The sequence below is a fragment of the Lissotriton helveticus genome, chromosome 5_1, assembly GCF_964261635.1.
Source record: "Lissotriton helveticus chromosome 5_1, aLisHel1.1, whole genome shotgun sequence".
Taxonomy (NCBI): Eukaryota; Metazoa; Chordata; class Amphibia; order Caudata; family Salamandridae; genus Lissotriton; species Lissotriton helveticus.
The window spans coordinates 1642532320-1642560077 of NC_136065.1; the positions used below are offsets into that span (position 1 = coordinate 1642532320).

Sequence of the window (27758 nt, forward strand, 5' to 3'; positions counted from 1 at the left end):
AAGGTGGCAGATCTTTCACTGTAAAAACAGCAAAACTGTGGAATGCTATGCTTGTCCACCTCCGCATGTTGGAATCAGAACAGGCTTTTAGGAAAGCTCGAAAACCCTGGCTTTTTAAGTAGTCTTAACTTACCAGCGCAACTCCCCCACTGAAGCCGTTATTAGTGCCGGGACACCTCAGCGGAGGTAGCCGTGCACTCCACAAGTCTCAGTTTATTATTATTACCTGCTATAGACATAGACTGGGTTATCCCACAAGGCAAGATGAACGAACCTGAGGTAAAGTCTCCAAGAGCCACAGTGTTTTCCCTGCCTGAAAGAAAACACCTCATGGTGGTGAGGGCTTTTCCTTTAACCCCCATCTTCTCAAGCCTATTGATTTACACAGAGTGGTTCACTGTATCGAATTCGGCTGAGAGGTCGAGGAGAACCAACGCAGCCTGTCTGCCTGAGTCCACTTGTCTGTGGATATCCTCTGTAGCAACCAGTAGGGATGATTCAGTTCTGTGAGATGGCTTGAAACCATGCAGAGAAAGACCCAAGATATTCTGGGTATCAAGAAAGGCCATTAATTCCAAATTGAGTGCTTTTTCCAAGATTTTAGCAGGCAATCTATATATCGGTCGGTATCTTTTAGTATTATTAGGTACCAGAGTAGGTTTTTTCAGCAGTGGGCAAATTGTTTCCAGCTTCCATTTAGTAGAGTGCACATCTGATATTAACATTTGATTAAATAAAATGGTGAGCTGCTCAGCCACCATTACTGATATTAAATGCAAGATTGAGGGAGGGCATCGATCAAAAGGAGACCCCGATTTAATAGTTCCAAAAAAAAACACGGCCCTTTCCTGAGAGAAAGGGTTAAAATGATCTAGCAATGAGGGATTGGATTGATTGCCTTGAGAGGGGAGATAGGGACCAACTGCCTTCTCTAGACAAGATCTATTAGAAATGATAGAAAATTAATCGTAAACTCCTGACACCTTAGATTGGAAATATTCTGCCAAGCTATTACAAAGCTCCTGTGTCGGAGCAATAGGCTGATAATTATTATAGTTGGATAGAAATGTGATTGTCTTAAAAAATTCTTTGGTAGAGTCTTTGGGCAAGCAGTTTTTCTCTGTGAAATATTCAGATTTCTCCACCGTAATCAGTTTTTTATACTCAACTAGTGCTGCTTTGTATTGCACTTTTTAACTCTTCTCAAAGCCAATTCTCCATTTTCTTTCCAGTGCCCTACATTTTTGTTTGAGTTTTTGCAACTCCAGGGAGTACCGTGGAGCAGTAGAAATTTTCTGAAAACATTTAGTAATTTTTGGCGGTGCACTCTTAGGGGATATCGAGTCTAGCCAATTATTGAAATTATCAATCACAACATCAATATTACCATTAAGGTCTGTTTTTTGTTGATTCAGTACCTGATCAAAAGCTCTGCCATCCAATTTCTGCCAAAGACATTTATTAATAATCTTCAAGGAATAAGAGATGCCAATATCTTTAGTGGTGATATTCAGGTTAAAACAGACCGCATAGTGGTCTGTCCAGGCCAGGGAAATTACTTTATCAAATCATAGCTCTGGATTACTCGTAAAAAATCCAACCAAAATGTGGTGGCTATGTGGGTGGACTGATTCACTAATTGATCCCAATCAATTCTCTTTAAACAATAACGCAGATGAGCTTAATCTGGGCATTCTACATTTTTTTAATGAAAGTTAAAAACTACTAATAGAGTAAAGTTAGTAAACTCAAAGTGAGATTCCATAATATTCTGGACAGCTGAAATAAAACACATGTGAGGGCTAGGCGGGCGATAGGCTGGTTCCCCAGTAAAGGTAGAAGCTTCATTGAAACTGAAAGAGAACAGCAAGGCTTCATTGCGCAAGAGAGGGACAGGACTAAAGGAGAATTTAAAGTGATTACAATAAATTACTGCAATTCCCCCACCCCTTCCGTATCGTCTATCTACTCGATACTTTGTATCCTTATGGTATAGCAGTTTCCAAATCTGGGTCAGATGAAGTAGCCAACCAAGTTTCAGTAAGAAACACCTGATTGGGTGAATGAAAAGATACAAACTCTGTGAATTCCTTGTTCTTCCTTACCAATGATCTGACATTCAAACGTATAAAGCGGGGGGGGTTAGTACGACTCCCTAGCAGTTGTGGGTAATGAGTAACTGGTGTCGACTCTGTCTGAACCAAGTTATCCTTAAGAACCAGGCCCAGGAATAACCCACATTTGGGGCATTTAAAAGAGCTAGCGGTCCTGTTGCAATCAAAATGCTCACAGTGCTTAAACTTAACTGCACTGACCAATGACCAGAAGTTCCTGTTTAGTGTACGAGCTCAAACGGCCAGGGGTCCTGGCGCTTGGCGTGGACCGTGTACGGATGGACAGAGACGGGCTTGCCTTTGATACGCCTTTGGCACACCAGCAGCGCGCATGCTGCACGTGTCCGCATGGTCATCCAGTAGGCCAACCTGTGGTCGTGGCTGTGGGAGTGACCTGACCATGCAAATGTCAAAACGCCAGAAGGCGGTGAGAACGAGAGGCCAAAGAAAAACACAAACTTGGTTCCAGCAAATCCCGCCTCCGCCCTACAGACTCCCCTACAGGTGATAATGTTGGTTCTGTTGAGAATACCCGACAGAACCAACATTCCTACCTATGTTCACACGGAGGTTCTGAGGGGCACTGGGTTACCCCATTATACTAGATGTATCCCCTACAGGTGAGGCTACTGGTAAATGAAGACAAACTAACACAAGCGTGTGAAATTTAAAACCAGAAAGACTACCACCTAAGGGTGCCGCCTTCACTGCGCAACATCCCTACCACGGAGAGCCAAGGGTCCCAAGGGGAGGAAGGTTATCCAACCGAGGTGCGGGAGTATCTGCAGTACTAGGATACCAGTGGTAACTGAGAGTACCCGTTACAGGTCAGTCCAGCAGCCAAAACAGGAACATCCAAAGACTGCCACAGAGCTCAGAAAAAACCTCAGGGGCTTATTTACAAGGCCCTTGCGCCACTTTTGCGTCCCTTTTAACATTGTAAAATTGACGCAAAAGTGGATCAAGGGGCTTGTAAATAAGCCCCTCAGTCACTATTTAGGAGAGGGTAGAGGATAGGATTTATTCAATACAAGTGCCATATCTGGGGTAGTTGTAAGGATTACTGGGTATATTTCTTTCAGGGCAGACGTGTCACATTGAAGTGTCTGCAGCACAACCGCGGTGATGCTTGTTGTCGCAAACAAGGCCAAGGTAGGTAGAATGTTTGTTTAAGAGGGAACCGCTGCAGCCCCCGCCCGCTATGCAAACTGACTGCTCATTCACCTGACCACTTCCAGGGGAAGAGACGCCTGCGAGCGGTGAGTTCTGTGACATCTGGCGCCGCGGGACACTCGGCGACATGAGAAAGGGAAACAAAAAGCAACACGCAGCACGGCTCGTGCGTGGCGCCATAACCGGCGGGGCCACATGCAAGATACCTTGTGGAGATGAGCAGAGGTACGTCTGGGGCGTGAGGAGGGGCGCGAGGTGAGAGAGAAGGGCGCAGCTGAGGCGACGCGCGCGGGTTCTCTGGAAGCAAGGCGAAGGGGGCACGCGACGAGGTGGAATACTGGAGCTTCATGTGATAAATGAGGGGTCATATAGGGCGCAACATTTTAAAAGTCAATGAACGGACGTCTGTGGTTGAGTTCCAAATATTGGTGCAAGAGCGAGTGCTGGGGACTAGAGGAGAAAACGTCTTACGAAGGGCACAGTGAGTGAGTCCATACGCAGGATGTAGGTAGTCAGTCCACAGCACAGGCACAGTGCATTGAGTCCGTATGCTTGAGCTTCTGAAATTCCTTTGAAAGGGACAGTGAGGGCATATATAGGGAACAGTAAGTCAGAATGTGCAGCATGCCCACACCGGTATACACACAAAATATCGAGTTTTTAATATCGAGTTACATTAATATCGAGTTAAAAATATGGAATGGACACAATATCGAATGGACAGAATATAGACTACAAAAATATCTAATAGAATAGCATTAATATCGAATCAAAAATATAGAATGGACAAAATATAGAATGGACAGAATATAGACAACAAATATATAGAATGGACAGAATATAGACAACAAAAATATCGAATTTGAGGTAAGTAAGTTAATATTAATTTTTTAAAGTATTTTTTATGTTAGTATATGTGTGAAAAGTGTATATTTATTTTATAATTTATTTTAATTAATTATTTGTTTGGTATTTAATTTTTGCGTAATATAATTCTGTAGCGGGTTGTGGGCTTATAGGGGAATAGGGTGGGAAGTAATTTAATTATAATTAATTAAATATGGTAATTTATTTATTGGTATTTATTTTGAATTAATTGTTAATTAATAATTAATTGGTAATTAATTACAATATAATTGGTAATTATTTTAATTAATTGTTTAATTGATAATTATGTTAATTTTCTTAATGTATTTTCTGTAGCGGGTTGTGGGTTTATAGGGGAATAGGGTGAGAAGTAATTTAAATATAAATATTAAAATTTTTAAATGTATTTAATTGGTATTTATTTTGAATTAATTGATATTAAAATGTTTAATTGGTAATTAATTAAAATATAATTGGTATTTAATTTTAATTAATTGATTAATTGATAATTATGTACATTTTATTAATGTATTTTCTGTAGTGGGTTGTGGGTCTATAGGGGAATAGGGTGGGAAGTAATTTAATTGTAATTAATTAAATATTGTTATTTATTTATTGGTTTTGTTTTGTTGTAATTTTTTATAATTTTTTAATTGTTAATTAGTAAATAATTTGTATTAACAGGTAATTATGTGTAATATTTTTGGGGGTATTTTTAATTGATTAATTATTATATTATATACAATTGTTAATTACTTTTAATTAATTTGTATTTGGTATTAATATTTAATTTATTTTTATTCATATATGAAGTATTTACTTTCCCTACTGTTGCACTCTCTGGAGTGTGAATAGTAATTTTTACCCCTACTCTATCCAACGCTTTCCCTACTGTTGCACTCACTGAATTGGGAAAAGTAATTTTTACTCCTACGCTATCCAACACTTTCCCTACTGTTGCACTCTCTGGAGTGGGAATAGTAATATTAACCCTCCCGCTATCCAATGCTTTCCCTACTGTTGCACTTACTGGAGTGGGAATAGTTATTTTTACCCCTACGCTATCCAATGCTTTCCCTACTGTTGCACTCTTTGGAGTGGGAATAGTAATTTTTACCCCTACGCTATCCAACACTTTCTCTACAGTTGCTCTCTTTGGAGTGGGAATAGTAACTTTTACCCCTACGCTATCCAACGCTTTCCCTACTGTTGCAATCACTGGAGTGGGAATAGTATTTTTTACCCCTACGCTATCCAACACTTTCCCTACTGTTGCACTCTCTGGAGTGGGAATAGTAATTTTAACCCTCCCACTATCCAACGTTTTCCCTACTGTTGCACTTTCTCGAGTGGGAATAGAAATTTTTACCCCTATGCTATCCAATGCTTTCCCTACTGTTGCACTCTTTGGAGTGGGAATAGTAATTTTAACTCTCCCGCTATCCAACACTTTCCCTCCTGTTGCACTCTATGGAGTGGGAATAGTAATGTTAACCCTCCCGCTATCCAACGCTTTCCCTACTGTTGCACTTTCTGGAGTGGGAATAGTAATTTTTACCCTCCCGCTATCCAACGCTTTCTCTACTGTTGCACTCTCTGGAGTGTGAATAGTAATTTTTACCGCTACGCTATCCAACGCTTTCCCTACTGTTGCACTCACTGAATTGGGAAAAGTAATTTTTACTCCTACGCTATTCAAACACTTTCCCTACTGTTGCACTTTCTGGAGTGGGAATAGTAATTTTTACCCCTACGCTATCCAACGCTTTCTCTACTGTTGCACTCTCTGGAGTGTGAATAGTAATTTTTACCCCTACGCTATCCAACGCTTTCCCTACTGTTGCACTCACTGAATTGGGAAAAATAATTTGTACTCCTACGCTATCCAACGCTTTCCCTACTGTTGCACTCACTGGAGTGGGAATAGTAATTTTTACCCCTACGCTATCCAACACTTTCCCTACTGTTGCACTCTCTGGAGTGTGAATAGTAATTTTAACTTTCCCGCTATCCAACGCTTTCCCTACTGTTGCACTCTCTGGAGTGGGAATAGTAATTTTTACCCTCCCGCTATCCAACGCTTTCTCTACTGTTGCACTCTCTGGAGTGTGAATAGTAATTTTTACCCCTACGCTATCCAACGCTTTCCCTACTGTTGCACTCACTGAATTGGGAAAAGTAATTTTTACTCCTACGCTATTCAAACACTTTCCCTACTGTTGCACTCTCTGGAGTGGGAATAATAATTTTAACCCTCCCGCTATCCAATGCTTTCCCTACTGTTGCACTTTCTGGAGTGGGAATAGTTATTTTTACCCCTACGCTATCCAATGCTTTCCCTACTGTTGCATTCTTTGGAGTGGGAATAGTAATTTTTACCCCTACGCTATCCAACACTTTCGCTACTGTTGCACTCTTTGGAGTGGGAATAGTAATTTTTACCCCTACGCTATCCAACGCTTTCCCTACTGTTGCACTCACTGGAGTGGGAATAGTAATTTTTAGCCCTACGCTATCCAACACTTTCCCTACTGTTGCACTCTCTGGAGTGGGAATAGTAATTTTAACCCTCCCGCTATCCAACGCTTTCCCTACTGTGTCACTTTCTGGAGTGGGAATAGTAATTTTTACCCCTACGCTATCCAATGCTTTCCCTACTGTTGCACTCTTTGGAGTGGGAATAGTAATTTTAACTCTCCCGCTATCCAACGCTTTCCCTACTGTTGCACTCTCTGGAGTGGGATTAGTAATTTTTACCCCTACGCTATCCAACGCTTTCCCTACTGTTGCACTCACTGGAGTGGGAATAGTAATTTTTACCCCAACGCTATCCAACACTTTCCCTACTGTTGCACTCTCTGGAGTGGGAAGGGTAATTTTAACCCTCCCGCTATCCAACGCTTTCCCTACTGTTGCACTTTCTGGAGTGGGAATAGTAATTTTTACCCCTACGCTATCCAATGCTTTCCCTACTGTTGCACTCTTTGGAGTGGGAATAGTAATTTTAACTTTCCCGCTATCCAACGCTTTCCCTACTGTTGCACTCTCTGGAGTGGGAATAGTAATTTCTACCCTCCCGCTATCCAATGCTTTCTCTACTGTTGCACTCTCTAGAGTGGTAATAGTAATTTTTACCCCTACGCTATCCAACGCTTTTTCTACTGTTGTATTTACTGGAGTGGTAATAGTAAATGTTACTCTCCTGCTACCCTATGGTAAAAATATAGTATATTTTTTATTACTATTATGTTTATATATATATATGTGTTACAAAATTTAATTGTATGTTTATTTATTTTTAACTTAAATTAATTATTTATTAATTTTAAGGTTATTTAAGTATTTTAAGTATGTTTAAGTTAATTATATTTATTATTTCATTACTTTTACATTACTTTTAAGATATTTTAAAATTTTGATATTTTGACTAACTATATTTTTTACATCGATATTTTTGATTCGATATTTTTGTACTTACCTGTTTGGAGATAGGAAGTCGATATTTTGGTATTATATATTTTTTAATCGATATTTTGCTACATCGATATTTATGACATCGATATTATGTCAGTGATCCGCTAACACCATATGCAGGGCGCAGTGAACATTGATGCATCACACAGTTAGCCCACATGCATTGCACAATCCATATGCAGCACAGGGAGCGACCGTATTCAGAGCATAGGAAACTTATTTATATTCAGCGACAGTGTGGCCATGAGCAGAGCAATGGAGTTTGTCTGTATTCGAGGTACAGAGTGTCCATGTGCAGAGCATGAGAGTTTGTTCATATTCGGGGTATAGTGTGTCCATTAGCTGAGCATGGGAGTTTGTTCATATTCGGGGTACAGTGTTTCCATTAGCTGAGCATGGGAGTTTGTTCATATTCGGGGTACAGTGTGTCCATTAGCTGAGCATGGGAGTTTGTTCATATTCGGGGCACAGTATGTCCATTAGCTGAGCATGGGAGTTTGTTCTTATTCGAGGTACAGTGCGTCCATGTGCAGATCATGGGAGTTTGTCGGTATTCGAGGTATAGTGTGTCCATGTGCAGAGCATGAGAGTTTGTTCATATTCGGGGTGCAGTGCGTCCATGTACTGAGCATGGGAGTTTGTTCACATTCCAGGTACAGTGTGTCCATGTGCAGAGCTAAGGGAGTTTGTTCATATTCGTGGTGCACTGCGTCCATGTGCAGAGCATGGGAGTTTGTTCATATTTGGGGTACAGTGTGTCCATGTGCAGATCATGGGAGTTTGTCTTATTCGACGTACAGTGTGTCCATGTGCAGAGCATGAGAGTTTGTTCATATTCGGGGTGCAGTGCGTCCATGTACTGAGCATGGGAGTTTGTTCATATTCCGGGTACAGTGTGTCCATGTGCAGAGCAAGGGAGTTTGTTCATATTCGCGGTACACTGCGTCCATGTGCAGAGCATGGGAGTTTGTTCATATTTGGGGGACAGAGCATCCATGTCCAGAGTATGGGAGTTTGTTCATATTCTGGGTACAGTGTGTCCATGTGCAGAGCAAGGGAGTTTGTTCATATTCCGGGTACACTACGTCTATGTGCAGAGCATGGGAGTTTGTTCATATTTGGGGGACAGAGCATCCATGTGCAGAGCATGGGAGTTTGTCTGTAGTTGGGGTACAGAGTGTCCATGTGCAGAGCAAGTGAGTGTGTTCATATTCAGGATACAGTGCGTCCATGTGCAAAGCATGGGAGTTTGTCTGTGTTTGGGGTACAGAGTGTCCATGTGCAGAGAATGAGAGTTTGTTCATATTCAGGGTAAAGTGCGTCCATGTACTGAGCATGGCAGTTTGTTCATATTCTGGGTACAGTGTGTCCATGTGCAGAACAAGGGAGTTTTGTTCATATTCGGGGTACAGTGCATCCATGTGCAGAGCATGGGAGTTTGTTCATATTCGGGGTACAGTGTGTCCATGTGCAGAGCATGAGAGTTTGTTCACATTCGGGGTACAGTGCGCCCATGTGCTGAGCATGGGAGTTTGTTCATATTTGGGGTACAGTGTGTCCATGTGCAGAGCATGAGAGTTTGTTCACGTTCGGGGTACAGTGCACCCATGTGCTGAGCATGGAAGTTTGCTCATATTCAGGGTACAGTGTGTCCATGTGCAGAACAAGGGAGTTTGTTCAAATTCGGGGTACAGTGTGTCCATGTGCAGAGCATGGGAGTTTGTACATATTCTGGGTACAGTGTGTCCATGTGCAGAGCATGGGAGTGTGTTCATATTCGGGGTATAGTATGTCCATGTGCTGAGCATGGGAGTTTGTTCATATTCGGAGTACAGCGTGCTCATGTGCAGAGCACGGGAGTTTGCTCATATTCAGGGTACAGTGCATCTATGTGCAGAGCAAGGGAGTTTGTTCATATTCGGGGTACAGAGTGTCCATGTGCAGACCAAGGGAGTTTGTTTATATTCGGGGTACAGTGTGTCCATGTGCTGAGCATGGGGGTTTATTCATATTCGGGGTACTGTGCGTCCATGTGCAGAGCATGGGAGTTTGTCTGTATTTGGGGTACAGAGTGTCCATGTGCAGAGCAAGTGAGTGTGTTCATATTCAGGATACAGTGCATCCATGTGCAAAGTATGGGAGTTCGTCTGTATTCGGGGTACAGAGTCTTCATGTGCAGAGCATGGGAGTTTGTCTGTATTTGTGGTACAGAGCATCCATGTGCAGAGCAAGTTAGTGTGTTCATATTCGGGGTACAGTATGTCCATGTGCAGATCATGGGAGTTTGTTCATATTTGGAGTACAGTGTGTCCATGTGCAGAGCATGGGGGGATTTGTTCATATTCAGGGTACAGAGCGTCCATGTGCTGAGCATGGAAGTTAGTTCATATTCTGGGTACAGTGTGTACATATGCAGAGCAAGTGAGTTTGTTCATATTCGGGGTACGCTGCGTCCATGTGCAGAGCATGGGAGTTTGTTCATATTTTGGGGACAGAGCATCCATTGGCAGAACATGAGAGTTTGTCTGTATTTGGGGTACAGTGCGTCCATGTGCAAAGCATGGGAGTTTGTCTGTATTCGGGGTACAGTTTGTCCATGTAAATGTACAGGAATTTATATAGCGCAAATCACCAAGCGGTTTCTAAGCGCTTGCTTAGGGAACCCGTCCTGGTATTCCCCTGTGAGATAACCCCGGCAGGGTATCCGCAAGGTGAAAGCCAGGCATCCCGCCGCGAGGGGCCGTTGTGGAGATTAAGCAAGCTATTGCCCAGAGTCGCAGAGTGTGAACCCGTGAATCGAGTAGGCACCGGAGCGAGAATTGTCGAGTCCATGGACATTTTAGGATTCAAGACCCCGCCGAGCCGGTAATTGAACCCTGGTCCCGGGCTGACCTCTGCTTCCAGGTCTGCCTCCTCTAACCAGTGAGCCACACTTCTCCATGTGCAGAGCATGAGAGTTTGTTCATATTCGGGGTACAGTGGTCCATGTACTAAGCATGGGAGTTCGTTCATATTCTGGGTACAGTGTGTCCGTGTGCAGAGCAAGGGAGTTTTGTTTATATTCGGGGTACAGTGCGTCCATGTGGAGAGCATGGGTGTTTGTTCATATTCGGGGTACAGTGTGTCCACGTGCAGAGCATGAGAGTTTATTCATATTCGGGGTACAGTGCGTCTATGTACTGAGCATGGGAGTTTGTACATATTCTGGGTACAGTGTGTCCATGTGCAGAGCATGGGAGTTTGTCTGTATTTGGGGTACAGAGCATCCATGTGCAGAGCAAGTGAGTGTCTTCATATTCGGGGTACAGTATGTCCATATGCTGGGCATGGGATTTTGTACATATTCGGGTTACAGTGCGTCCATGTACTGAGCATGGGAGTTTGTTCATATTCTGGGTACAGTGTGTCCATGTGCAGAGCATTGGAGTTTGCTCATATTTGGGGGACAGAGCATCCATGTGCAGAGCATGGGATTTTGTCTGTATTTGGGGTACAGAGCATCCATGTGCAGAGCAAGTGAGTGTGTTCATATTCAGGGTAGAGTGCATCTAATTGCAGAGCAAGGGAGTTTGTTCATATTCGGGGTAAAGAGTGTCTATGTGCAGAGCATGGGAGTTTGACCATATTCGGGGTACAGTGTGTCCATGTGCAGAGCATGGGAGTTTGTTCATATTCTGGGTACAGAGTGTCTATGTGCAAAGCATGGGAGTTTGCCCATATTCGGGGTAGAGTGCGTCCATGTGCAGAGCATGGGAGTTTGTTCATATTCGTGGTACAGTGTGCCCATGGGGAGAGCATGGGAGTTTGTTCTTATTCGGGGTACAGCCCGTCCATGTGCAAAGCATGGGAGTTCATTCATATTCGGGGTACAGAGTGTTCCTCTGCAGCGCATGGGGAGTTTGTTCGTATGTAGGGTACAGTGTGTCCATGTTCAGAGCATGGGAGTTTGTTCATATTTGGGGCACAATGTGTCCATTAGCTGGGCATGGGAGTTTGTTCATATTCGGGGTACAGTGTGTCCATTAGCTGAGCATGGGAGTTTGTTCATATTCGGGGCACAGTGTGTCCATTAGCTGAGCATGGGAGTTTGTTCTTATTCGAGGTACAGTGCGTCCATGTGCAGATCATGGGAGTTTGTCGGTATTCGAGGTACAGTGTGTCCATGTGCAGAGCATGAGAGTTTGTTCATATTCGGGGTGCAGTGAGTCCATGTACTGAGCATGGGAGTTCGTTCACATTCCAGGTATAGTGTGTCCATGTGCAGAGCAAGGGAATTTGTTCATATTCGCGGTGCACTGCGTCCATGTGCAGAGCATGGGAGTTTGTTCATATTTGGGGTACAGTGTGTCCATATGCAGATCATGGGAGTTTGTCTTATTCGACGTACAGTGTGTCCATGTGCAGAGCATGAGAGTTTGTTCATATTCGCGGTGCAGTGCATCCATGTACTGAGCATGGGAGTTTGTTCATATTCCGGGTACAGTGTGTCCATGTGCAGAGCAAGGGAGTTTGTTCATATTCGCGGTACACTGCGTCCATGTGCAGAGCATGGCAGTTTGTTCATATTTGGGGGACAGAGCATCCATGTGCAGAGCATGGGAGTTTGTTCATATTCTGGGTACAGTGTGTCCATGTGCAGAGCAAGGGAGTTTGTCTGTATTTGGGGTACAGAGTGTCCATGTGCAGAGCAAGTGAGTGTGTTCATATTCCGGATACAGTGCGTCCATGTGCAAAGCATGGGAGTTTGTCTGTGTTTGGGGTACAGAGTGTCCATGTGCAGAGAATGAGAGTTTGTTCATATTCAGGGTACAGTGCGTCCATGTACTGAGCATGGCAGTTTGTTCATATTCTGGGTACAGTGTGTCCATGTGCAGAACAAGGGAGTTTTGTTCATATTCGGGGTACAGTGCGTCCATGTGCAGAGCATGGGAGTTTGTTCATATTCGGGGTACAGTGTGTCCATGTGCAGAGCACGAGAGTTTGTTCATATTCGGGGTACAGTGCGCCCATGTGCTGAGCATGGGAGTTTGTTCATATTTGGGGTACAGTGTGTCCATGTGCAGAGCATGAGAGTTTGTTCACGTTCGGGGTACAGTGCGCCCATGTGCTGAGCATGGAAGTTTGCTCATATTCAGGGTACAGTGCGTCCATGTGCAGAACAAGGGAGTTTGTTCATATTCGGGGTACAGTGTGTCCATGTGCAGAGCATGGGAGTTTGTTCATATTTGGGGGACAGAGCATCCATGTGCAGAGCATGGGAGTTTGTCTGTATTTGGGGCACAGAGCGTCCATGTGCAGAGCAAGGGAGTGTGTTCATATTCGGGGTATAGTATGTCCATGTGCTGAGCATGGGAGTTTGTTCTTATTCGGAGTACAGAGCGCTCATGTGCAGAGCACGGGAGTTTGCTCATATTCAGGGTACATTGCATCTATGTGCAGAGCAAGGGAGTTTGTTCATATTCGGGGTACAGAGTGTCCATGTGCAGACCAAGTGAGTTTGTTTATATTCGGGGTACAGTGTGTCCATGTGCTGAGCATGGGAGTTTGTTCATATTCGGGGTACTGTGCGTCCATGTGCAGAGCATGGGAGTTTGTCTGTATTTGGGGTACAGAGTGTCCATGTGCAGAGCAAGTGAGTGTGTTCATATTCAGGATACAGTGCATCCATGTGCAAAGTATGGGAGTTCGTCTGTATTCGGGGTACAGAGTCTCTATGTGCAGAGCATGGGAGTTTGTCTGTATTTGGGGTACAGAGCGTCCATGTACAGAGCAAGTGAGTGTGTTCATATTCGGGGTACCGTATGTCCATGTGCTGAGCATGGGAGTTTGTTCATATTCGGGGTACAGAGCGTCCATGTGCAGAGCATGGGAGTTTGTCTGTATTTGTGGTACAGAGCATCCATGTGCAGAGCAAGTTAGTGTGTTCATATTCGGGGTACAGTATGTCCATGTGCAGATCATGGGAGTTTGTTCATATTTGGAGTACAGTGTGTGCATGTGCAGAGCATGGGGGGATTTGTTCATATTCAGGGTACAGAGCGTCCATGTGCTGAGCATGGAAGTTTGTTCATATTCTGGGTACAGTGTGTACATGTGCAGAGCAAGTGAGTTTGTTCATATTATGGGGACAGAGCATCCATTGGCAGAGCATGGGAGTTTGTCTGTATTTGGGGTACAGAGTGTCCATATGCAGAGCATGAGAGTTTGTTCATATTCGGGGTACGCTGCGTCCATGTGCAGAGCATGGGAGTTTGTTCATATTATGGGGACAGAGCATCCATTGGCAGAGCATGGGAGTTTGTCTGTATTTGGGGTACAGAGTGTCCATTTGCAGAGCATGAGAGTTTGTTCATATTCGGGGTACAGTGCGTCCATGTGCAAAGCATGGGAGTTTGTTTGTATTCGGGGTAAAGATTGTCCATGTGCAGAGCATGAGAGTTTGTTCATATTCGAGGTACAGTGCGTCCATGTACTGAGCATGGGAGTTCGTTCATATTCTGGGTACAGAGCATCCATGTGCAGAGCAAGTGAGTGTGTTCATATTCGGGGTACAGTATGTCCATGTGCAGAGCATGGGAGTTTGTTCATATTCTGGGTACAGAGTGTCTATGTGCAAAGCATGGGAGTTTGCCCATATTCCGGGTAGAGTGCGTCCATGTGCAGAGCATGGGAGTTTGTTCATATTCGGGGTACAGTGTGCCCATTGGGAGAGCATGGGAGTTTGTTCTTATTCGGGGTACTGCCCGTCCATGTGTAAAGCATGGGAGTTCATTCATATTCGGGGTACAGAGAGTTCCTCTGCAGCGCATGGGGAGTTTGTTCTTATGTAGGGTACAGTGTGTCCATGTTCAGAGCATGGGAGTTTGTTCATATTTGGGATACAGTGGGTCCATGTGCAGAGCACAGGAGTTTGTCTGTATTCGGGATGCATTGTGTCCATGTGCAGATCATGGGAGTTTGTTCATATTCCGGGTACAGTGTGTCCATGTGCAGAGCAAGGGAGTTTGTTCATATTCGCGGTGCACTGCGTCCATGTGCAGAGCATGGGAGTTTGTTTATATTTGGGGTACAGTGTGTCCATGTGCAGATCATGGGAGTTTGTCTGTATTCGAGGTACAGTGTGTCCATGTGCAGAGCATGAGAGTTTGTTCATATTCGGGGTGCAGTGCGTCCATGTACTGAGCATGGGAGTTTGTTCATATTCCGGGTACAGTGTGTCCATGTGCAGAGCAAGGGAGTTTGTTTATATTCGCGGTACACTGCGTCCATGTGCAGAGCATGGGAGGTTTTTTTCATATTTGGGGGACAGAGCATCCATGTGCAGAGCATGGGAGTTTTCTCATATTCGGGGTACAGTGTGCCCATTGGGAGAGCATGGGAGTTTGTTCATATTCGGGGTACACTACGTCTATGTGCAGAGCATGGGAGTTTGTTCATATTTGGGGGACAGAGCATCCATGTGCAGAGCATGGGAGTTTGTCTGTATTTGGGGTACAGAGTGTCCATGTGCAGAGCAAGTGAGTGTGTTCATATTCAGGATACAGTGCGTCCATGTGCAAAGCATGGGAGTTTGTCTGTGTTTGGAGTACAGAGTGTCCATGTGCAGAGAATGAGAGCTTGTTCATATTCAGGGTACAGTGCGTCCATGTACTGAGCATGGCAGTTTGTTCATATTCTGGGTACAGTGTGTCCATGTGCAGAACAAGGGAGTTTTGTTCATATTCGGGGTACAGTGCGTCCATGTGCAGAGCATGGGAGTTTGTTCATATTCGGGGTACAGTGTGTCCATGTGCAGAGCATGAGAGCTTGTTCATATACGGGGTACAGTGCGCCCATGTGCTGAGCATGGGAATTTGATCATATTTGGGGTACAGTGTGTCCATGTGCACAGCATGAGAGTTTGTTCACATTCGGGGTACAGTGCGCCCATGTGCTGAGCATGGAAGTTTGCTCATATTCGGGGTACTGTGCGTCCATGTGCAGAGCATGGGAGTTTGTCTGTATTTGGGGTAAAGAGTGTCCATGTGCAGAGCAAGTGAGTGTGTTCATATTCAGGATACAGTGCATCCATGTGCAAAGTATGGGAGTTCGTCTGTATTCGGGGTACAGAGTCTTCATGTGCAGAGCATGGGAGTTTGTCTGTATTTGTGGTACAGAGCATCCATGTGCAGAGCAAGTTAGTGTGTTCATATTCGGGGTACAGTATGTCCATGTGCAGATCATGGGAGTTTGTTCATATTTGGAGTACAGTGTGTCCATGTGCAGAGCATGGGGGGATTTGTTCATATTCAGGGTACAGAGCGTCCATGTGCTGAGCATGGAAGTTAGTTCATATTCTGGGTACAGTGTGTACATATGCAGAGCATGGGAGTTTGTTCATATTTTGGGGACAGAGCATCCATTGGCAGAACATGAGAGTTTGTCTGTATTTGGGGTACAGAGTGTCCATGTGCAGAACAAGTGAGTGTGTTCATATTCAGGATACAGTGCGTCCATGTGCAAAGCATGGGAGTTTGTCTGTATTCGGGGTACAGTTTGTCCATGTAAATGTACAGGAATTTATATAGCGCAAATCACCAAGCGGTTTCTAAGCGCTTGCTTAGGGAACCCGTCCTGGTATTCCCCTGTGAGATAACCCCGGCAGGGTATCCGCAAGGTGAAAGCCAGGCATCCCGCCGCGAGGGGCCGTTGTGGAGATTAAGCAAGCTATTGCCCAGAGTCGCAGAGTGTGAACCCGTGAATCGAGTAGGCACCGGAGCGAGAATTGTCGAGTCCATGGACATTTTAGGACTCAAGACCCCGCCGAGCCGGGAATTGAACCCTGGTCCCGGGCTGACCTCTGCTTCCAGGTCTGCCTCCTCTAACCAGTGAGCCACACTTCTCCATGTGCAGAGCATGAGAGTTTGTTCATATTCGGGGTACAGTGGTCCATGTACTAAGCATGGGAGTTCGTTCATATTCTGGGTACAGTGTGTCCGTGTGCAGAGCAAGGGAGTTTTGTTTATATTCGGGGTACAGTGCGTCCATGTGGAGAGCATGGGTGTTTGTTCATATTCGGGGTACAGTGTGTCCACGTGCAGAGCATCAGAGTTTATTCATATTCGGGGTACAGTGCGTCTATGTACTGAGCATGGGAGTTTGTACATATTCTGGGTACAGTGTGTCCATGTGCAGAGCATGGGAGTTTGTCTGTATTTGGGGTACAGAGCATCCATGTGCAGAGCAAGTGAGTGTCTTCATATTCGGGGTACAGTATGTCCATATGCTGGGCATGGGATTTTGTACATATTCGGGTTACAGTGCGTCCATGTACTGAGCATGGGAGTTTGTTCATATTCTGGGTACAGTGTGTCCATGTGCAGAGCATTGGAGTTTGCTCATATTTGGGGGACAGAGCATCCATGTGCAGAGCATGGGATTTTGTCTGTATTTGGGGTACAGAGCATCCATGTGCAGAGCAAGTGAGTGTGTTCATATTCAGGGTAGAGTGCATCTAATTGCAGAGCAAGGGAGTTTGTTCATATTCGGGGTAAAGAGTGTCTATGTGCAGAGCATGGGAGTTTGCCCATATTCGGGGTACAGTGTGTCCATGTGCAGAGCATGGGAGTTTGTTCATATTCTGGGTACAGAGTGTCTATGTGCAAAGCATGGGAGTTTGCCCATATTCGGGGTAGAGTGCGTCCATGTGCAGAGCATGGGAGTTTGTTCATATTCGGGGTACAGTGTGCCCATGGGGAGAGCATGGGAGTTTGTTCTTATTCGGGGTACAGCCCGTCCATGTGCAAAGCATGGGAGTTCATTCATATTCGGGGTACAGAGTGTTCCTCTGCAGCGCATGGGGAGTTTGTTCGTATGTAGGGTACAGTGTGTCCATGTTCAGAGCATGGGAGTTTGTTCATATTTGGGGCACAATGTGTCCATTAGCTGGGCATGGGAGTTTGTTCATATTCGGGGTACAGTGTGTCCATTAGCTGAGCATGGGAGTTTGTTCATATTCGGGGCACAGTGTGTCCATTAGCTGAGCATGGGAGTTTGTTCTTATTCGAGGTACAGTGCGTCCATGTGCAGATCATGGGAGTTTGTCGGTATTCGAGGTACAGTGTGTCCATGTGCAGAGCATGAGAGTTTGTTCATATTCGGGGTGCAGTGAGTCCATGTACTGAGCATGGGAGTTCGTTCACATTCCAGGTACAGTGTGTCCATGTGCAGAGCAAGGGAATTTGTTCATATTCGCGGTGCACTGCGTCCATGTGCAGAGCATGGGAGTTTGTTCATATTTGGGGTACAGTGTGTCCATATGCAGATCATGGGAGTTTGTCTTATTCGACGTACAGTGTGTCCATGTGCAGAGCATGAGAGTTTGTTCATATTCGCGGTGCAGTGCGTCCATGTACTGAGCATGGGAGTTTGTTCATATTCCGGGTACAGTGTGTCCATGTGCAGAGCAAGGGAGTTTGTTCATATTCGCGGTACACTGCGTCCATGTGCAGAGCATGGCAGTTTGTTCATATTTGGGGGACAGAGCATCCATGTGCAGAGCATGGGAGTTTGTTCATATTCTGGGTACAGTGTGTCCATGTGCAGAGCAAGGGAGTTTGTCTGTATTTGGGGTACAGAGTGTCCATGTGCAGAGCAAGTGAGTGTGTTCATATTCCGGATACAGTGCGTCCATGTGCAAAGCATGGGAGTTTGTCTGTGTTTGGGGTACAGAGTGTCCATGTGCAGAGAATGAGAGTTTGTTCATATTCAGGGTACAGTGCGTCCATGTACTGAGCATGGCAGTTTGTTCATATTCTGGGTACAGTGTGTCCATGTGCAGAACAAGGGAGTTTTGTTCATATTCGGGGTACAGTGCGTCCATGTGCAGAGCATGGGAGTTTGTTCATATTCGGGGTACAGTGTGTCCATGTGCAGAGCACGAGAGTTTGTTCATATTCGGGGTACAGTGCGCCCATGTGCTGAGCATGGGAGTTTGTTCATATTTGGGGTACAGTGTGTCCATGTGCAGAGCATGAGAGTTTGTTCACGTTCGGGGTACAGTGCGCCCATGTGCTGAGCATGGAAGTTTGCTCATATTCAGGGTACAGTGCGTCCATGTGCAGAACAAGGGAGTTTGTTCATATTCGGGGTACAGTGTGTCCATGTGCAGAGCATGGGAGTTTGTTCATATTTGGGGGACAGAGCATCCATGTGCAGAGCATGGGAGTTTGTCTGTATTTGGGGCACAGAGCGTCCATGTGCAGAGCAAGGGAGTGTGTTCATATTCGGGGTATAGTATGTCCATGTGCTGAGCATGGGAGTTTGTTCTTATTCGGAGTACAGAGCGCTCATGTGCAGAGCACGGGAGTTTGCTCATATTCAGGGTACATTGCATCTATGTGCAGAGCAAGGGAGTTTGTTCATATTCGGGGTACAGAGTGTCCATGTGCAGACCAAGTGAGTTTGTTTATATTCGGGGTACAGTGTGTCCATGTGCTGAGCATGGGAGTTTGTTCATATTCGGGGTACTGTGCGTCCATGTGCAGAGCATGGGAGTTTGTCCGTATTTGGGGTACAGAGTGTCCATGTGCAGAGCAAGTGAGTGTGTTCATATTCAGGATACAGTGCATCCATGTGCAAAGTATGGGAGTTCGTCTGTATTCGGGGTACAGAGTCTCTATGTGCAGAGCATGGGAGTTTGTCTGTATTTGGGGTACAGAGCGTCCATGTACAGAGCAAGTGAGTGTGTTCATATTCGGGGTACCGTATGTCCATGTGCTGAGCATGGGAGTTTGTTCATATTCGGGGTACAGAGCGTCCATGTGCAGAGCATGGGAGTTTGTCTGTATTTGTGGTACAGAGCATCCATGTGCAGAGCAAGTTAGTGTGTTCATATTCGGGGTACAGTATGTCCATGTGCAGATCATGGGAGTTTGTTCATATTTGGAGTACAGTGTGTGCATGTGCAGAGCATGGGGGGATTTGTTCATATTCAGGGTACAGAGCGTCCATGTGCTGAGCATGGAAGTTTGTTCATATTCTGGGTACAGTGTGTACATGTGCAGAGCAAGTGAGTTTGTTCATGTTCGGGGTACGCTGCGTCCATGTACAGAGCATGGGAGTTTGTTCATATTATGGGGACAGAGCATCCATTGGCAGAGCATGGGAGTTTGTCTGTATTTGGGGTACAGAGTGTCCATATGCAGAGCATGAGAGTTTGTTCATATTCGGGGTACAGTGCGTCCATGTGCAAAGCATGGGAGTTTGTTTGTATTCGGGGTACAGATTGTCCATGTGCAGAGCATGAGAGTTTGTTCATATTCGAGGTACAGTGCGTCCATGTACTGAGCATGGGAGTTCGTTCATATTCTGGGTACAGTGTGTCCATGTGCAGAGCAAGGGAGTTTTGTTCATATTCGGGGTACAGTGCGTCCATGTGCAGAGCATGGGTGTTTGTTCATATTCGGGGTACAGTGTGTCCATGTGCAGAGCATGAGAGTTTGTTCATATTCGGGGTACAGTGCGTCCATGTACTGAGCATGGGAGTTTGTACATATTCTGGGTACAGTGTGTCCATGTGCAGAGCATGGGAGTTTGTCTGTATTTGGGGTACAGAGCATCCATGTGCAGAGCAAGTGAGTGTGTTCATATTCGGGGTACAGTATGTCCATGTGCAGAGCATGGGAGTTTGTTCATATTCTGGGTACAGAGTGTCTATGTGCAAAGCATGGGAGTTTGCCCATATTCCGGGTAGAGTGCGTCCATGTGCAGAGCATGGGAGTTTGTTCATATTCGGGGTACAGTGTGCCCATTGGGAGAGCATGGGAGTTTGTTCTTATTCGGGGTACTGCCCGTCCATGTGTAAAGCATGGGAGTTCATTCATATTCGGGGTACAGAGAGTTCCTCTGCAGCGCATGGGGAGTTTGTTCTTATGTAGGGTACAGTGTGTCCATGTTCAGAGCATGGGAGTTTGTTCATATTTGGGATACAGTGGGTCCATGTGCAGAGCACAGGAGTTTGTCTGTATTCGGGATGCATTGTGTCCATGTGCAGATCATGGGAGTTTGTTCATATTCCGGGTACAGTGTGTCCATGTGCAGAGCAAGGGAGTTTGTTCATATTCGCGGTGCACTGCGTCCATGTGCAGAGCATGGGAGTTTGTTTATATTTGGGGTACAGTGTGTCCATGTGCAGATCATGGGAGTTTGTCTGTATTCGAGGTACAGTGTGTCCATGTGCAGAGCATGAGAGTTTGTTCATATTCGGGGTGCAGTGCGTCCATGTACTGAGCATGGGAGTTTGTTCATATTCCGGGTACAGTGTGTCCATGTGCAGAGCAAGGGAGTTTGTTTATATTCGCGGTACACTGCGTCCATGTGCAGAGCATGGGAGGTTTTTTTCATATTTGGGGGACAGAGCATCCATGTGCAGAGCATGGGAGTTTTCTCATATTCGGGGTACAGTGTGCCCATTGGGAGAGCATGGGAGTTTGTTCATATTTGGGGTACACTACGTCTATGTGCAGAGCATGGGAGTTTGTTCATATTTGGGGGACAGAGCATCCATGTGCAGAGCATGGGAGTTTGTCTGTATTTGGGGTACAGAGTGTCCATGTGCAGAGCAAGTGAGTGTGTTCATATTCAGGATACAGTGCGTCCATGTGCAAAGCATGGGAGTTTGTCTGTGTTTGGAGTACAGAGTGTCCATGTGCAGAGAATGAGAGCTTGTTCATATTCAGGGTACAGTGCGTCCATGTACTGAGCATGGCAGTTTGTTCATATTCTGGGTACAGTGTGTCCATGTGCAGAACAAGGGAGTTTTGTTCATATTCGGGGTACAGTGCGTCCATGTGCAGAGCATGGGAGTTTGTTCATATTCGGGGTACAGTGTGTCCATGTGCAGAACATGAGAGCTTGTTCATATACGGGGTACAGTGCGCCCATTCGCTGAGCATGGGAATTTGATCATATTTGGGGTACAGTGTGTCCATGTGCACAGCATGAGAGTTTGTTCACATTCGGGGTACAGTGCGCCCATGTGCTGAGCATGGAAGTTTGCTCATATTCAGGGTACAGTGTGTCCATGTGCAGAGCATGGGAGTTTGTTCATATTTGGGGGGCAGAGCATCCATGTGCAGAGCATGGGAGTTTGTCTGTATTTGGGGTACAGAGCGTCCATGTGCAGAGCAAGGGAGTGTGTTCATATTCGGGGTATAGTATGTCCATGTGCTGAGCATGGGAGTTTGTTCATATGCGGAGTACTGAGCGCTCATGTGCAGAGCACGGGAGTTTGCTCATATTCAGGGTACAGTGCATCCATGTGCAGAGCAAGGGAGTTTGTTCATATTAGGGGTACAGAGTGTCCATCTGCAGACCAAGGGAGTTTGTTTATATTCGGGGTACAGTGTGTCCATGTGCTGAGCATGGGAGTTTGTTCATATTCGGGGTACTGTGCGTCCATGTGCAGAGCATGGGAGTTTGTCTGTATTTGGGGTACAGAGTGTCCATGTGCAGAGCAAGTGAGTGTGTTTATATTCAGGATTCAGTGCATCCATGTGCAAAGTATGGGAGTCCGTCTGTATTCGGGGTACAGAGTCTCCATGTGCAGAGCATGGGAGTTTGTCTGTATTTGGGGTACAGAGCGTCCATGTACAGAGCAAGTGAGTGTGTTCATATTCGGTTTACCGTATGTCCATGTGCTGAGCATGGGAGTTTGTTCATATTCGGGGTACAGAACGTCCATGTGCAGAGCATGGGAGTTTGTCTGTATTTGTGGTACAGAGCATCCATGTGCAGAGCAACTGAGTGTGTTCATATTCGGGGTACAGTATGTCCATGTGCAGATCATGGGAGTTTGTTCATATTTGGAGTACAGTGTGTCCATGTGCAGAGCATGGGGGGATTTGTTCATATTCAGGGTACAGAGAGTCCATGTGCTGAGCATGGAAGTTTGTTCATATTCTGGGTACAGTGTGTACATGTGCAGAGCAAGTGAGTTTGTTCATATTCGAGGTACGCTGCGTCCATGTGCAGAGCATGGGAGTTTGTTCATATTATGGGGACAGAGCATCCATTGGCAGAGCATGGGAGTTTGTCTGTATTTGGGGTACAGAGTGTCCATGTGCACAGCATGAAAGTTTGTTCATATTCGGGGTACAGTGCGTCCATGTGCAAAGCATGGGAGTTTTTCTGTATTCGGGGTACAGATTGTCCATGTGCAGAGCATGAGAGTTTGTTCATATTCGCGGTGCAGTGCGTCCATGTACTGAGCATGGGAGTTCGTTCATATTCTTGGTACAGTGTGTCCGTGTGCAGAGCAAGGGAGTTTTGTTCATATTCGGGGTACAGTGCGTCCATGTGCAGAGCATGGGTGTTTGTTCATGTTCGGGGTACAGTGTGTCCATGTGCAGAGCATGAGAGTTTATTCATATTCGGGGTACAGTGCGTCCATGTACTGAGCATGGGAGTTTGTACATATTCTGGGTACAGTGTGTCAATGTGCAGAGCATGGGAGTTTGTCTGTATTTGGGGTACAGAGCATCCATGTGCAGAGCAAGTGAGTGTGTTCATATTCGGGGTACAGTATGTCCATGTGCTGAGCATTGGATTTTGTTCATATTCGGGTTACAGTGCGTCCATGTACTGAGCATGGGAGTTTGTTCATATTCTGGGTACAGTGTGTCCATGTGCAGAGCATTGGAGTTTGCTCATATTTGGGGGACAGAGCATCCATGTGCAGAGCATGGGATTTTGTCTGTATTTGGGGTACAGAGCATCCATGTGCAGAGCAAGTGAGTGTGTTCATATTCGGGATACAGTGCGTCCATGTACTGAGCATGGGAGTTTCTTCATATTCTGGGTACAGTGTGTCCATGTGCAGAGCATGGGATTTTGTTCATATTCGGGGTACAGAGCGTCCATGTGCAGAGCATGGGAGTTTGCTCATATTCAGGGTAGAGTGCCTCTAATTGCAGAGCAAGGGAGTTTGTTCATATTCGGGGTACAGAGTGTCTATGTGCAGAGCATGGGAGTTTGCCCATTTTCGGGGTACAGCGTGTCCATGTGCAGAGCATGGGAGTTTGTTCATATTCTGGGTACAGAGTGTCTATGTGCAAAGCATGGGAGTTTGCCCATATTCGGGGTAGAGTGCGTCCATGTGCAGAGCATGGGAGTTTGCTCATATTCGGGGTACAGTGTGCCCATTGGGAGAGCATGGGAGTTTGTTCTTATTCGGGGTACAGCCCGTCCATGTGCAAAGCATGGGAGTTTGTTCATATTTGGGGTACAGTGCGTCCATATGCAGGGTATGGGAGTTTGTTCATATTCGGGGTACAGTGTGTCCATGTGCAGAGCATGGGAGTTTGTTCATATTCGGGGTACAGAGTAATCATGTGCTGAGCATGGGGTTTGTTCATATTCGGGGTACTGAGTTTCCATACGCACAGCATGGGAGTTCATTCATATTTGGGGTACAGAGTGTCCCTCTGCAGAGCATGGGAAGTTTGTTCGTATGCAGGGTACAGTGTGTCCATGTGTAGAGTATGGGAGTTTGTTCATATTCGGGGTACAGTGTGTCTATGTGCTGAGCATGGGAGTTTGTTCATATTTGGGGTACAGAGCGTCCATGTGCAGGGCATGGGAGTTTGTTCATATTTGGGGTACAGTGCGTCCATATGCAGAGTATGGGAGTTTGTTCATATTCGAGGTACAGAGTGTCCATGTGCAGAGCATGGGAGTTTGTTCATATTCAGGGTACAGTGTGTCCATGTGCAGAGCATGGGAGTTTGTTCATATTCGGGGTACTGAGTTTCCATACGCACAGCATGGGAGTTCATTCATATTTGGGGTACAGAGTGTCCCTCTGCAGAGCATGGGAAGTTTGTTCGTATGCAGGGTACAGTGTGTCCATGTGCAGAGCATGGGAGTTTGTTCGTATTTGGGGTACCGAGTGTCCATGTGCCGAGTATGGGAGTTTGTCTGTATTTGGGGTACAGTGTGTCCATGTGTAGAGCATGGGAGTTTGTTCATATTCGGGGTACAGTGTGTCTGTGTGCTGAGCATGGGAGTTTGTTCATATTTGGGGTACAGAGCGTCCATGTGCAGAGCATGGGAGTTTGTTCATATTTGGGGTACAGTGTGTCCATATGCTGAGCATGAGAGTTTGTTCATATTTGGGATACAGAGCGTCCATGTGCAGAGCATGGGAATTTTCTCATATTCGGGGTACAGTGCATCGATGTGCAGAGCATTGGAGTTTGTTAATAAGTGGGGTACAGTGCGTCCATGTGCAGAGCATGGCAGTTTGTTCATATTCTGGGTACAGTGCGTCATGAGCAGAGAATGGGAGTTAGTTCATATTCGGGGTACAGTGCGCCTATGTGCAGAGCATAGGAGTTTGTTCATATTCGGGGTACAGTGCGTCCATGTGAAGAGCAAGGGAGTCTGTTCTTATTCGGGGTACAGTGCGTCCATGTAAAGAGCATGAGAATTTGTTCTTATTCGGGGTACAGTGCGTCCATGTGAAGACCATGGGAGTTTGTTCATATTCGGGGTACAGTGTCCATGTGCAGAGCATGGGAGTATGTTCATCTTCGGGATACAGTGCGTCCATGTTCAGAGCATGGGAGTTTGTTCATATTCGGGGTACTGCATTTCCATATGCACAGCATGGGAGTTCATTAATGTTCGGGGTACAGAGTGTACCTCTGCAGAGCATGGGGAGGTTTTTGAATGCAGGGTGCATTGTGTCAATGTGCTGAGCTTGGGAGTTTGTTCTTATTCGGGGTACAGTGTCCATATGCACCGCATGGATCACTGAAAGAATATCGACTGAAAGAATATCGACCATCAAAAATATCGTTGAGAAAATATCGACAGTCAAAATATCGAGTTTCTATCTACAAAGAAGTAAGTACAAAAATATCGAGTTAAAAATATCGTTTACAAAAATATAGTTGTAAAAAATATCGTATTTACTAAAAACAGTGTTAAATTAAATTAATATTAATAATTAATTACTAAAATATACTTAAAATCACTTAAATTAACTTATAATAATTAAATAATTAATGAAAGTTAAATAAATATTTTTGTATTTCATATTTATTAAACATATATATATAGTAATAAAATATAATAAAATAATACCCAAAAACTGAAAACTGACCCTGAACCCTAAAAATACCCCTTTACCCAAAAACTGAAAACTGACCCTGAACCCTAAAAATACCCCTTTACCCAAAAACTGAAAACTGACCCTGAACCCTAAAAATACCCCTTTACCCAAAAACCCAAAACTGACCCTGAACCCTAAAAATACCCCTTTACCCAAAAACCCAAAACTAACCCTGAACCCTAAAAATACCCCTTTACCCAAAAACCCAAAACTGACCCTGAACCCTAAAAATAAAAACGATATTACTTCACTTACCTTAAAAACGATATTACTTCACTTACCTTAAAAATGATATTTTGGCTCTCGATATTCTGTCCTGTCGATATTTTCTCCAAACGATATTTTGGAGTCGATATTATGTCCAAACGATATTTTGGAGTCGATATTATGTCTGTGTACCGCACCGCATGGGAGTTCGTTCATATTCGGAATACAGTGTGTCCATGAGCAAGGGGAGTTGACATTCAAGTTACGGCATGCCTAAAACTATGACATTACGGATTTATGTACGAGGCTCCATACTCAATCCGAATCTCAAATAATATTATCTGCCCTGCGAAGCCGGCCTCTGCTTGGACCTCCCTGTCACTTGATAATAGAGCAACACCCATCCTTCTTAACTTTAGGAGATGCCTAGGACCCCATCTTTTCTGTCTCTTCTGGAAGTATTGAATCTCCTCATCAAAGATGGCTCATGTATCTGTGTTTATCTAACAATTAACTGACACACAACTGAGCCTGATTGTGAGTTTGGTGCTTCATCAGACATGTGGTGGCTGTCACATCTGCTTTATTACAAGTGCATTATACCCTATGTTTGCTCTCATGTTATATTTACTTCTACGATGTGATTCAAAGTATTATTTGTAAACCACTCTAATACCGTTTTACTGCAGGACTACTATCTAACACTGCTAAATAAATAATCAGACCATATGAGAGGTGTTAGACGGGGACCTGGAGGGTCGGCCGAGCACAAGGGGAGAGGCCTCCGGTGAGGGCCGTCTCCAGCGATCGTACAGACGAGTAACTTCCCCCCCACAGATGGACGCCACACGAAGATCAGCTTAACACCTTTTATAGGCAATTCTTTGAGTAAGGTGGTACGATACAAGGAGATTAGGACACGATGATCCTCTCAATTCTAGTCTCTATTAGGGAAAGGGGGTAGCGGGACAGTCTTGGTACCTACAGGTACTGAGGTGAAACGGTGGTAGCTCACAATCCTCGAGCTCGGCGTTCGGACGGGTCAGACCGCTGCAGCGCCAGCAGGTCCCGAAGAGGTCGTAGGTGGCAACGGGCCGCGGCAGCGCCAGCAGGTCTCAACGAGGATGACGGTTACAATGGGCCGCGGCAGCGCCAGCAGGTCCCACGAGGATGAAGGTTGCAGAAGGCCGCGGCAGCGCCAGCAGGCAGGACAATAGTTCACAAGGCAGGGCTGCGGCAGCGCCAGCAGTCCGTCAAGGATGAGTTCTTCTCAGTGTCTCTCGACTCCAGGATACAACTCCTTCCTGCTCTGGGGCTGCCTCAGTTATAGGTCTGGCGCCCTTTGATGTCCGGACCCTCACACTGGGAGGTCGGGAGGTCCGGGATGAGGGAGTCCAGACACCCAGCAGGGGGGTGGAGCCAGCACCCGGGGAGGCTGGGGGCGATCGGCCCCTGGCGGGGGGAGAGCCATCGACACTTCTTTCTCCCATTAACCTGCCAAGTGGTCCGTTCACCTCCTGGGTGGATGGTGGTGCCGGGATGTCGGGGCCCGGCCAGGCCCAGGGTTGGGGTCGAGCCGAGGCCACGCGGCCGCGTGGTGCAGTGTCCAAGATGGCGGCTGGGCCGGGCAATGGGGTTGACGGGGGCCTGGGCCCGTGGCACAGAGATGTCCGGGGGCAGGCGTCCCGGAGGGGGACGGGTTGCGGGTTGCTTCTGCGGGTAGCCCCCGGAGAGCCGATGTCTGGGCCCTGTCATGCGGGGAGGGAGCA

General features: G+C 45.8%; 1 long non-coding RNA gene across 1 annotated transcript in view; it reads left to right on the forward strand.

Annotated features, from left to right (window-relative positions):
* The first annotated feature begins 3375 nt into the window (after positions 1–3375).
* Positions 3376–27758, forward strand: part of LOC144753750 (uncharacterized) — a 140573-nt gene continuing 116190 nt past the window's right edge. The window contains exon 1 of the long non-coding RNA XR_013594508.1: positions 3376–3512. This is a non-coding gene — a long non-coding RNA (uncharacterized LOC144753750). The remainder of the gene's footprint in view (positions 3513–27758) is intronic.